Source organism: Eschrichtius robustus, chromosome 9, assembly GCF_028021215.1.
Source record: "Eschrichtius robustus isolate mEscRob2 chromosome 9, mEscRob2.pri, whole genome shotgun sequence".
Lineage (NCBI taxonomy): Eukaryota > Metazoa > Chordata > Mammalia > Artiodactyla > Eschrichtiidae > Eschrichtius > Eschrichtius robustus.
Genome location: NC_090832.1, coordinates 14,772,581 through 14,784,801, shown reverse-complemented (window position 1 = coordinate 14,784,801; position 12,221 = coordinate 14,772,581). Strand labels below are relative to the sequence as shown.

The window sequence follows — 12,221 nt, the reverse complement described above, 5'->3', positions numbered from 1 at the left end:
TCTTCCAATCCATGAATATGAAATTTCTTTCCATTTATTTGTGTCTTCTTCAGTTTCTTTCATCAGTGTCCTCTTGTTTCAGTGCGCAAGTCTTTTACCTCCTTGGTTAAATTTATTCCTAAGTATTTTATTCTTTTTGATGCAATTGTAAATGGGATTGTTTTCTTAATTTCTCTTTCTGATAGTTTATTATTAGTGTATAGAAACACCATGGATTTCTTTATATTGACTTTTTTTTTTTTTAAACATCTTTATTGGAGTAAATTGCTTTACAATGGTGTGCCAGTCTCTGCTCCACAACAAAGTGAATCAGTCATACATATACATACGTTCCCACATCTTATACGTTCCCACATCTTATATTGACTTTGTATCCTGTGACATTACTGAATTCATTTATTAGTTCTAACAGTATTTTATGGTGTCTTCAGGGTTTTCTGTATATAGCATCATGTCATCTGCAAATAGTGGACCCCAGACCAATTAAGTCACGATCTCTGAGGTGGTAATCTGATCTTAATAGTTTTTAAAGTTCCCAAGGTTCTTTTAATGAGCAGTCATTATTGACAACCACTTCTAAGGTGTCTTCCAGGTCAAAAATGACTATGATTCTAACATAAATGGATAAGAAACAAATTTGTCATAAAGACTCTATTGTCTACTCTTCCATGCATGGGTTTATTCCTCCAGAAATAGTCATTTCTTTACTAAGGTGTATACTTATCTTTGGAGCATCTGTTGGGACACATGTTGTGCAGCTTGTAGCAAAACAGCATGGTGTGTGCTGAAATATTGCTTTGGATTTTATAGATTATCTTATAAATTAGTTTCGCTGATATGTTATTTGATTTTTGGTGAGTAGTGTGGATGTCTTTCTTTGCAATCCAGGGGGTTGCTATCACTTTTTTTTTTTAAACTCGTGAATTCTACTAACTGATTTTTAAAATTAAAAAAAAATTGTATAACCATTTAAAGTTTTTTTATTTTTAAAAATATTTATTTATTTATTGGCTGTGTCGGGTCTTAGATGCGGCACGTGGGATTGTTTGTTGTGGTGCGCAGGCTCTTTGTTGCGGTGTGTGGGCTTCTCTCTAGTTGTGGCATGCAGGCTCCAGAGCGTGTGGGCTCTGTGGTGCAGCATGCAGGCTCTCTAGTTGTGGCATGCAGGCTCAGTAGTTGTGACATGTGGCCTTAGTCGCCCCGTGGCATGTGGTTCCCTGACCAGGGATCAAACCCATGTCTCCTGCATTGGAAGGTGAATTCTTAACCACTGGACCACCAGGGAAGTCCCTGTAACCATTTTTTAAATTGAAGTATAGTTAATTTAAACGTGTTAGTTTCAGGTGTACAACAAAGTGATTCAATTATACATATATATGTATACATTATATACGTATGTATATTCTTTTTCAGATTCTTTTCTGTTATAGGTTATTACAAGATACTGAACATATCTTGTATATATTGAACATATCCCATGCTATATAGTAGGTCCTTGTTGTCTATCTATTTTACATATGGTAGTGTGTATATGTTAATCCCAGACTCCTAATTTATCTCCCCCACCCCCTTTCCCCTATGGTAAGTTTGTTTTCTATGTCTGTGAGTCTATTTCTGTTTTGTAAATAAGTTCATTTGTATCAGTTTTTTAGACTCCACATATAAGTGATATCATATAATATTTGTCTTTCTCTGCCTGAGTTACTTCACTTTATATGATAATCTCTAGGTCCATCCATGTTGCTGCAAATGGGCTATCACTTTTAAAGGGTGATAAATCTCCTTAAAACCCCAGCTCTCCCATTTACAAGTTCTATGACCTTGGACTCATTTCCTCACTTCTCTGTGCCACAGGTTTCTCTGTAATGGGGATAATTATAAAACTTATTTCATAGGGTTTTGAGAATCATACTGGTAAAGCTATTTTACATAATTAGCACTCAAAAATGACCACTAATAATCTAGTATCTGAATACATATTTTAAAATGTATTTGAATATATTTCAAAATGTTATTATATATAAAGATATGTAAATTTTATTTTACTATATCAAAATGGATAAGTTTAAAATACATAACAAATATATATGTTAATATGTTAAAATGTTTAACATGTGTTTAGATTTTTCTGTGTATTTCTAAAAGCAGTTTATTTCCTTAAGTGTTATATAATACTTATAAAACATATTTATGTAATTTCCAAATAATAATCTCTGTAGCTCCTGGAAAAGTAGGGCTGTGTCTGATATTCTTTTGCATCTCCCTTAGTTTCCAGCGCTCTGAGAACCACTCAGAGTCACTATTTCATATGCAGAAATCTTTAGGTACACGTCTTCCATTATTTCTACACATTCTCTCCACCTTGCTACATTCTTCAGTGGCGTAAACATATTCCCTCTCCCCCCACAATGAAAAGAAATATGCATATTGAGCAATTCCAACACCCAACAGCAAAAATTACTAGTCAGTGTTGAAAACAAAAACAAGTTTTGTTTTTGTGTGTGTGGTTGTTGTCGTGTGCCTGTTGCTTTTTGGTGTGTGTGTGCTTTTGTGTGTGTGTGTGTTTCTTTTCTTCCAATAAGTTTGTCCTCTGTTTCATTTCTTCCATCAATTTCCAGCATTCTATCTCCAGACTATATATTTCAAGGACCCTACCCCCAGCAATTTCCCACTGTCCTTCATTCATTCTCAAGGGCAGTGGGGATGGTGCCAGTCAGGGGCTAGTGACAGGACAGTGTTATCTACTGTGTTGGAGGAGCTAAGAACTGATTAAGATTCTCCAAGGCAGAGAAAGACATGGGCATCCAGTCTTGAAAACAGTTTGTTGTTGGTTGCTATGGCAGAAGAGAGGTGAATTAGCTTGAAGAAGGCCAAAGAAATTACCCGAAGCTTCCACATATAAGCGACATCATATCATATTTGTCTTTCTCTGTCTGACAAATGAACTCATCTACAAAACAGAATTAGAGTTACAGATCTAGAAAGCAAACTCACGGCTACCAGGGGGTAAGCGGGGGGAGGGATGAATTGGAAGATTGGATTGCCGTATACACACTGCTATATATTAAATAGATAACTAATAAGGACCTACTGTATAGCACAGAACTCTACTCAATATTCTGTAACGGGCTATATGGGAAAAGAATCTAAAAAAGAGTGGATAGATGTATAGGTATAACTGATTCACTTTGCTGGGCACCTGAAACTAACACAACCTTGTAGATCAACTACACTCCAATAAAAATTAAAAGAAAAATAAAAACATGAAATTACCCGAAGCTCAGGTGCCTTTCTAAGACACACCAACCTTCATTCACTCACAAATTCGGCTATCAGGTGATAAGAAGGCAAAAATGGATGTCATCTCCGGTTCTGACTTCAAGGAACTCACAGCCCATGGGTGCCTTGGGGGATGGACAGAGGATTAAAATACAGTGTTAACAACTGACCTCAGCCTGGGGGAATGAGTAAAGAATTTGGAAGGGAAATGATGCCTGAAAGATTAACATAAATCAGGCCAGTTAAGGGAGCGGTCAGGAGAAAGGTGGCTGTGTGGTAAATGAAAGAGGCTAGAAAATGCAGGAAACACAGGCAGTGGGGTATTGCTGGAGCATAAACTATGACGCTCGCTTCTCTCTTGCTTTGCTGTCAACAGGTCAGATTGGCAAGTAGGGTGACCAACCGTCCTGGTCTCCGGCAAGGTGAGACTTTCAAGTAGGGTGACCATCCGTCCTGGTCTGCGGCAAGGTGAGACTTTCAAGGTTAAAATGGGACAGTCTCGGCACATCAGGAACATCGAGCTCCCTATCTCTGTGTGGGTATCTGCCAGCTGAATCATCTGCCTGTTTTTTTCTTTTGTTTGTTTGTTTGTTTGGTTGGTTTTGTTTTCTAAGTAACAGAAGAATATGTTAAAGATGGGATATGGAGGAGAAAGAAAGGGGAGGTATGATTTTTGTGGCTTGGAAGAAGGCATCCTCCATGAAGGATATGGTTATGCTATGGAGGACTGCTTTCCAGCTAAGGGCAAAGGCAGGGACCACGGAGAAGAGTCTGTGCCCTGCACTTGTGAGAATGAAGGGCAGTGGGAGATTGCTGGGGTAGAGTCCTTGAAATGCATAGTCTGGAGATAGAATGCTGGAAACTGATGGAAGAAATGGAACAGAGGATAAACTTATTGGAATTTCTTTAAAAATGTGTGGTTTCTGTCATCATTTCATTCACCATGATATAGACGGTTATCAATAGTTACAATTACATTCATCAAGATCTAAAATTTCTACCATTTTTAGATATTTATCAGCCACAATGAGGGTCATTGAAAGTGATGTTAGATAATTTCCTCTAAAAGTTGTGTTCTATTAATCCATACAAATATCAGTGTCTACTGCATGCTTTTTATTAATCTTGGGGCCAGATAGCAATTAAACACACAGGACCTAAGAACATTTTATATTATAGCACTTCATGTAATTCTGTAAGACACTGAACACATTTACCTCTTTTCTTTTTGGCCTTTAAATCAGAACAGTGCTGTGCAATAGGAGTATAATGTGAGTCATATGTGTCACTTAAAATTTTCTAGTCATCAAATTAAAAAGTAAAAAGAAGCCAATGAAATTAACCTTGACACATTTTATCCAACATATCCAAAATATCATAATTTCAAAACGTTATCAATATAAAAATTATTAATGAGCTATATTATATTCCTTAGCTTTGGACTAAGTCTTCAAAATTTTGTGTGTATTTTTCACTTACAGCACATCTTTCATCAGTCATATTTTATCTATATGTAGATATCATAAAACTTACAGTTGAAAAAGTAAATTCATATACCCAACTAGTCATAAACATACTTAAAAGTTTTCCAATGACTGAATTGAGTGTCAGTTTTAAATCTGAAGTCAATTGAATTAATTAAAATGAAATTAAATTTAAAAAAAACCCCTCATTCCTCAGTCACATTAGCCACATTTCAAGGGCTTATTAGCCACATATGGTTAGTGGCTGAAGATTAGAAAACAGAGAATTAGAATATATTTAGTAAATGAATTTGAAAGCGGGCCCATTTTATTACTCTCCTTTGTCATGCTTTTTTTTTTTTTTTCTTTTTAGCTGTTTACAACTATAAAGCCAAAAGACTCTCTCCATCTTTTTTTGTAGGCATTAGTTCCAAATACGTCCTGTAGATGGCAGCACTTTCTTCCTGAAACTGTAAGAGGGAGGAGTTGCTAGGACTTGTCACTCAGATTCTGGCGTTTTTCATAGAGTTAATTCTTTGGAAAATTTTTTGGTGGCATAGCTTAGAATCTTCTCAGTTCTATTGTCATTCTGTATAGACGGCTGCTGATTATGAAAACAGTCTCAGCCTCTAATCTAGAAAATTGCACATTCCTCAATTTGGGGTAAAAGAAAAGCAGCTCTAAGGTGAGAGAAGAAAGGGATGCAATTAAAGGACTCTTATCAAAACGCTTTCATTTGCTCAAATCCATATTTTGGAAATGGTGATTCCAAGGGCCGCTTAATAAAACTTTTCTAAGCAGATGAGAGGTAGATTTTGTTTTAAAGACTGTGGCAATGTTAATCTGTTTTTTTTCATTTTCCAGGCAACTTTGTAAGTGAATTTTTTAGAATGCATACAGAGTTTCATATTTCTTTTCTAAGACATCCACATCCATTATTAAAACAACTGACCAAATAACATGTAGCTAAAGTTATATATACGTGTTTAAAGTTCATGGATTAACATTTTAGCATCCCTCCCCTCCCCTTCATTTTGTGTTTGTGATAAGAGAACATGAGATAAGAGGAGTACCAGCAATAGGCATTGGAGGGATTCAAGTTGGGTTTCTAAGGACCGATGTGCATTTTTTTTTTTTTAAACATCTTTATTGGAGTATAATTGCTTTATAATGGTGTGTTAGTTTCTGCTTTATAACAAAGTGAATCAGCTATACGTATATATATATCCCCATATCCCTTCCCTCTTACATCTCCCTCCCACCCTCCCTATCCCACCCCTCTAGGTGGTCACAAAGCACGAGCTTATCTCCTTGTGCTATGAGGCTGCATCCCACTAGCTATCTATTTTACATTCGGTAGTGTATATATGTTAATGCCACTCTCTCACTTCGTCCCAGCTTGCCCTTCCCCCTCCCCGTGTCCTTAAGTCCATTCTCTACGTCTGCGTCCTTATTCCTGTCTTGCCCCTAGGTTCTTTAGAACCATTTTTTTTAGATTCCATATACATATGTGTCAGCATACGGTTTTTCTCCTTCTGACTTACTTCACTCTGTATGACAGTCTTTAGGTCCATCCACCTCACTACAAATAACTCAATTTCATTTCTTTTTATGGCTGAGTAACATTCCATGTATATATGTGCCACATCTTCTTTGTCCATTCATCTGTCGATGGACATTTAGGTTTGTTCCATGTCCTGGCTATTGTAAATAGAGCTGCAGTGAACATTGTGGTACATGCCCCTTTCTGAGTTATGGTTTTCTCAGGGTATATGCCCAGTAGTGGGACTGCTGGGTCGTATGGTAGTTCTATTTTTAGTTTTTTAAGGAACCTCCATACAGTTCTCCATAGTGGCTGTATCAATTTACATTCCCACCAACAGTGCAAGAGGGTTCCCTTTTCTCCACACCCTCTCCAGCATTTATTGTTTGTAGATTTTTAGATGATGGCCATTCTGACAGGTGTGAGGTGATACCTCATGGTAGTTTTGATTTGCATTTCTCTAGTGGTTAGTGATGTTGAGCATCCTTTCATGTGTTTGTTGGCAACCTGTATATCTTCTTTGGAGAAATGTCTATTTAGGTCTTCTGCCCATTTTTGGATTGGGTTGTTTGTTTTTTTGATATGGAGCTGCATGGGCTGCTTGTATATTTTGGAGATGAATCCTTTGTCAGTTGCTTCATTTGCAAATATTTTCTCCCATTTTCAGGGTTGTCTTTTTGTCTTGTTTATGGTTTCCTTTGCTATGCAAAAGGTTTTAAGTTTCATTAGGTCCCATTTGTTTATTTCTGTTTTTATTTCCATTTCCCTAGGAGCTGGGTCAAAAAGGATCTTGCTGTGATATATGTCATAGAGTGTTCTGCCTATGTTTTCCTCTAAGAGTTTTATAGTGTCTTGCCTTATATTTAGGTGTTTAATCCGTTTTGAGTTTATTTTTGTGTATGGTGTTAGGGAGTGTTCTAATTTCATTCTTTTACATGTGGCTGTCCAGTTTTCCCAGCATCACTTATTGAAGAGGCTGTCTTTTCTCCATTGTATATTCTTGCCTCCTTTATCAAAGATAAGGTGACCATATGTGTGTGGGTTTATCTCTGGGCTTTCTATCCTGTTTCATTGATCTGTATTTCTGTTTTTGTGCCAGTACCCAATGTGCATTTTTGTAGCTCATGAGAACCCCCTGCTACAAAACCGCATCAAATTGTGGTGTGTTTTCTTGATACTCTGCGAATGGCATTTTAAAATCACAGCCTCTCTTTTCTGTAATTATCACTCAGTCTGTCTCCCAAATAGAATCTCAAGGTGCTGGTTGAATTCTAATCATGATTTTGCTTATTTTAGTTTTATAGGTAGGTAGAATATTCATAGTGTAACTAGTCTAATAAGTCTAATACCAATGCTTTTGACTCAGAATGTTTATAGTTTTCTTAATGTACTCTTTACTTCTTAAATTCTAGGATAGTCTGTGAAATGGTAGAGGAGAAGGTTTGAGGAGAGAAAGAGACAATTTTATTTAGGACAGGTACACGTCAGAAGCTGTACAAGATTCTTTTGCATGTGTTTGCTTTTATTACCTCTTCTAATCTGAATAGCAATTTTTTTATAGCTAAAGAAACTAGACTTGGAGAAGTACTATACCTGTCATTTAGCAAATTTCTAGGTATATTTCAGAAAACCTACCCCAAATATTTTCGTTTCTTATCTTTTTAGCAGAGACCACATATAAGGACTTTCTATATGAAGACATCTGAGGAATTAAAGCATGGTGTCATTTCTATAATTTCTTGCCCCATATATTTCTGGTTGTCTTTCTACTATTGCATTTCTTCTATTCTGTCTGCTTCCTTAACAGTTTTTTTTTGTTTGTTTGTTTTGTTTTCTTTTTCAAAATGTAATATTTACCCAAAGTTCAGCACTCGGCTTCTTTTTCTTTCTCCTTCTTCAATTATCACGTCTGATCCCATGGCTTCAACTATCTTCCCATGTATGTTAATTTCCAAATTTGTGACTTCATTCTTTCTGTTAGTCTGAACAGGATAATTGCTGAACAAATAACATCATAAATCTCAGTGGCTTATTTCTCTCTCACACACAAATTCTAATGCAAATACTCCCCACCTGCTTTCCCGATGGCTCCCCACCGAGTGGTGACTCAGGGATCAGCTCCATCCAACTTACCCTATTTTATGTCTTGGAGCCCTTTAGCAGTCTGGTGATGCCTATGGGCCTCCTCTAAGAATAGTGTTTGTAAATGTGGAAAAGAAAAAAAAAAGAACTAGTAACCAAAATTCAAAGTTAATGACAAAATAATGACAGGTAAATATATTTCAAGATATCTGCATCAAGTGTAATGTGATATGAAATATCTGTGATTTCTATGGGAGACAAAGGCACATTTTGCTAACACTGTTGTAACCACTGACCACATTCATAAATACAGGGAATGCTAAGGTCCAGTTAAAATTCATGAAACTACATTTCCCCCATCCAAGCTCACAGGACTCCCTGAATGGCTTAGATTTAAGGTTCTAGTGGCTCCACAATTACCAAAGACTTCTTGGAGTCCTTTACTAGATCTTATGCATGCAATCGACTGACAAAGACCTTGTAGGATAATATGAGACATTTGGGGGCCAAACCAGGAAGGGACATACACCACCTGCAGTCAGAGTTTATGGGCCAGAACAAGTTGTATTGTCCCTCTGAGGAAGAGGGCTAGGAACTGTATTTCAGCTGTGTGTGCAGGAAGGAGGTAAGATGTGGAGAGCATGGAGCTGTACTTGTTTCAAGCAAGAATTATCAATGGATGCTAAAACTAAGAAGGATAAATATGATGAGAAACAGGATATTCTTTATAGCTTTGTAGTACTGCCACACAAGATACTTTTTAATTGGGAAGGGAAAATATTAACTTTACGGAGAGGAAGAGATCGAGTCAGACACTACCTTATCCAAGTGATCAAAGGTGATGTCATCAGTAACGAGGCAAACTGGCATGGGTGACGCACAAAGCAGACGCACAAATGCAGACGCACAAATGACGCACAACATCATTTCTGTGATGTTCCTGCCCCAAATGCATAACCTGAATCTAGTCAAAGGAAACATCAGAAAAACCCAGGGCGGTCCCCAGACCACTTGAGAGAAAATTCACAGCCCTCGCCCCCTGGGCCCAGCGTCCCGTGTCGGGAGGGGGCCGGGGCTTCCCGGGGTCCCCCGAGGGCTGCTCGCGCCCGTCTCCCTGGGGGCGGGGAGCCCGCGTGGGTGGGACCGGGCCGGTGTGGGAGGGGTGGGGAGGGGGGGAGGAGCAGGGTGTGCCCCCGTGTGTGGCTGGGGGGAGAAGCCACTGCCTGTTTAATAGTTGCTGTTGCTGCCCTTCGACTTCTCTCCCAGCGACAGAGAGACACGGGTGGCCAGGCCCAGCCGCAGCAAAACAGCCAGACACAAAGAGAGGGGCTCTTTGCCGGGTGGGTGGGGGTCGCTCTGCGGATGAAAATTCGAGGGCCAGCCCCAGCTCCTCCTCATCTTCGTCCTCCAACCAGCAAACCGAGAAACAAACACCCCCAAGAAGAAGGAGAGTAAAGTCAGCATGAGCAAAAACTCCAAACCCCTCTCCACGAGCGCCAAGAGGATTCAGAAGGAGCTGGCGGACATCACTTTAGACCCTCCACCCAACTGCAGTGCTGGTCCCAAAGGCGATAACATCTATGAATGGAGATCAACCATCCTAGGACCTCCAGGGTCCGTGTATGAGGGTGGTGTATTCTTCCTTGATATCCCTTTTACACCAGAATATCCCTTCAAGCCTCCGAAGGTTGCATTTCGGACAAGAATCTATCCCTTGTAGTATTAAGTCAAGGAGTTATTTGCTTGGATATATCGAAAGATAACTGGAGCCCAGCACTAACATATCTAAAGTCCTTCTTTGTATCTGCTCACTTCTTACAGACTGTAATCCTGCCGACCCCTTGGTGGGAAGTATTGCCACTCCGTATATGACCAACAGAGCAGAACATGACAGAATGGCCAGACAGTGGACCAAGGGGTACGCTACATAAATTGGGTTTTCACAATTCTTTACACTATTTGTCTGTCACAGAGAGAGCTGCTTATGATTTTGATGGGGTAGAGGAGGGTGGGAGTTGGTAAAGAGTAGGGTATTTCTATAACAGATATTATTCAGTCTTATTTCCTAAGATTTTGTTGTAACTTAAGGTATCTTGCTACAGTAGACAGAATTGGTAATAGCAACGTTTAAAACTGTCATTAGTTCTGCAATATTAGCTGAAATGGAGTACAGAGAAGACTAGATATTTGGGTTCAGTTGCTTGTAGTCTGTAATTTGAAACAGCTTAATTTGTACAGGTTACACACATGGCCATTTATGTCAAGTCCTTCCAAGACTATACAGATTTTTGTTTTAAAAAATTGGAATTTGTTTTCCCTTCTTGGAAGGGAACATTGATATTTAACAGCTTTTAGAGACTGTCGTCTCATATATATAAAATGGACACATGGCTATACGACACCGTATAGGAAATGAGTAGTTATGTATTTTATTTTATATGCCAATGTACTTTCTTATGAAAAGATAGAGGTTTCCTTCAGGACTTGTGAAAACCTGTAGTAAAATACCTTAAGCTGTTAAATGTAAGGCGTGGAATACGAGTTGTTCAGTGGATTGGTTCTGTGTTGAGGACTACTTAAGTCTGCATTTGTTACTGTGCTAATAAACAATATTAAAACAAAACTAAACAAAAAAAGAAAAACCCAGATTGAGAGATAGTCTACAAAGTAGCTGGCTGGAACTCTTCAAAATTGTCAAGATCATGAACTGTTCCAGATTAAAAGAGGCTAAAGAGACATGACAACTAATGCAAGTGTGAGTTTGCATTGGATATTGAATCAGAAAGTGGGCATTTGTAAAACAATTGGTAAAATCTGAATAAGGTCTATAGGTTAGACAACACTATTGTATCTGTATGAACTTACTGATTTTGATCCGAGTACTGTGGTTAAGTAAAATAAAATAACCTGTTTTGAGGACGTGCATCCTGATGTTGGTAACTTACTCTCAAATGTCACAGGAAAAAAGAATAAATAGGTAGATAGATAAGTAGATAGATAGAATGAGAGTGAGAATGATAGAATGAAAAAGTAAGTGTGATAAATTGTTAACATTTGGGGAATCTAGGTAAAACATATGTGGGAATATTTTGTACTATTTTTGCAAAATTTCATTTAAAATCTGAAATTATTTCAAAATAAAAATATTGTTAAGCCTCTTTTTTTTTAATAGATCTTTATTGGAGTATAATTGCTTCACGGTACTGTGTTAGTTTCTGTTGCACAACAAAGAGAATCAGCCATATGCATACACATGTCCCCACATCCCCTCCCTCTTGAGCCTCCCTCCCACCCTCCCTATCCCACCCCTCTAGGTCATCACAAAACACCGAGCTGAGCTGATCTCCCTGTGCTATGCCGCTGCTTCCCACCAGTCAACTATTTTACATTCGGTAGTGTATATATGTCAGTGCTACTCTCACTTTGCCCCAGCTTCACCGTCCCACCCCATGTCCTCAAGTCCATTTTCTATGTTTACCTCTTTATTACTGCCCTGCAACTAGGTTCATCAGTACCATTTTTTTTTTTTAAGATTCCATATGTATGCGTTAGCGTACGGTATTTGTTTTCTCTTTCTGACTTACTTCACGCTGTATGACAGACTCTACGTCCATCCGTCTCACTACAAATAACTCAATTTCGTTTCTTTTTATGGCTGAGTAATATTCCATTGTATATATGTGCCACATCTTCTTTATCCATTCATCTGTCGATGGACATTTTGGTTGGCCCCGTGTCCTGGCTATTGTAAATAGTGCTGCAATGAATATTGTGGTACATGTCTCTTTTTGAATTATGGTTTTCTCAGGGTATGTGCCCAGTAGTGGGATTGCTGGGTCATATGGTATTCTATT

General features: G+C 38.3%; 1 protein-coding gene and 1 pseudogene across 1 annotated transcript in view; both read left to right on the top strand.

The window, feature by feature from the left end:
- ESR1 (estrogen receptor 1) overlaps positions 1-12,221 on the top strand; it is a 384,847-nt gene that overhangs the window by 78,885 nt on the left and 293,741 nt on the right. The window lies entirely within an intron of this gene.
- LOC137769039 (ubiquitin-conjugating enzyme E2 E1 pseudogene) lies at positions 9,757-10,298 on the top strand (annotated as a pseudogene).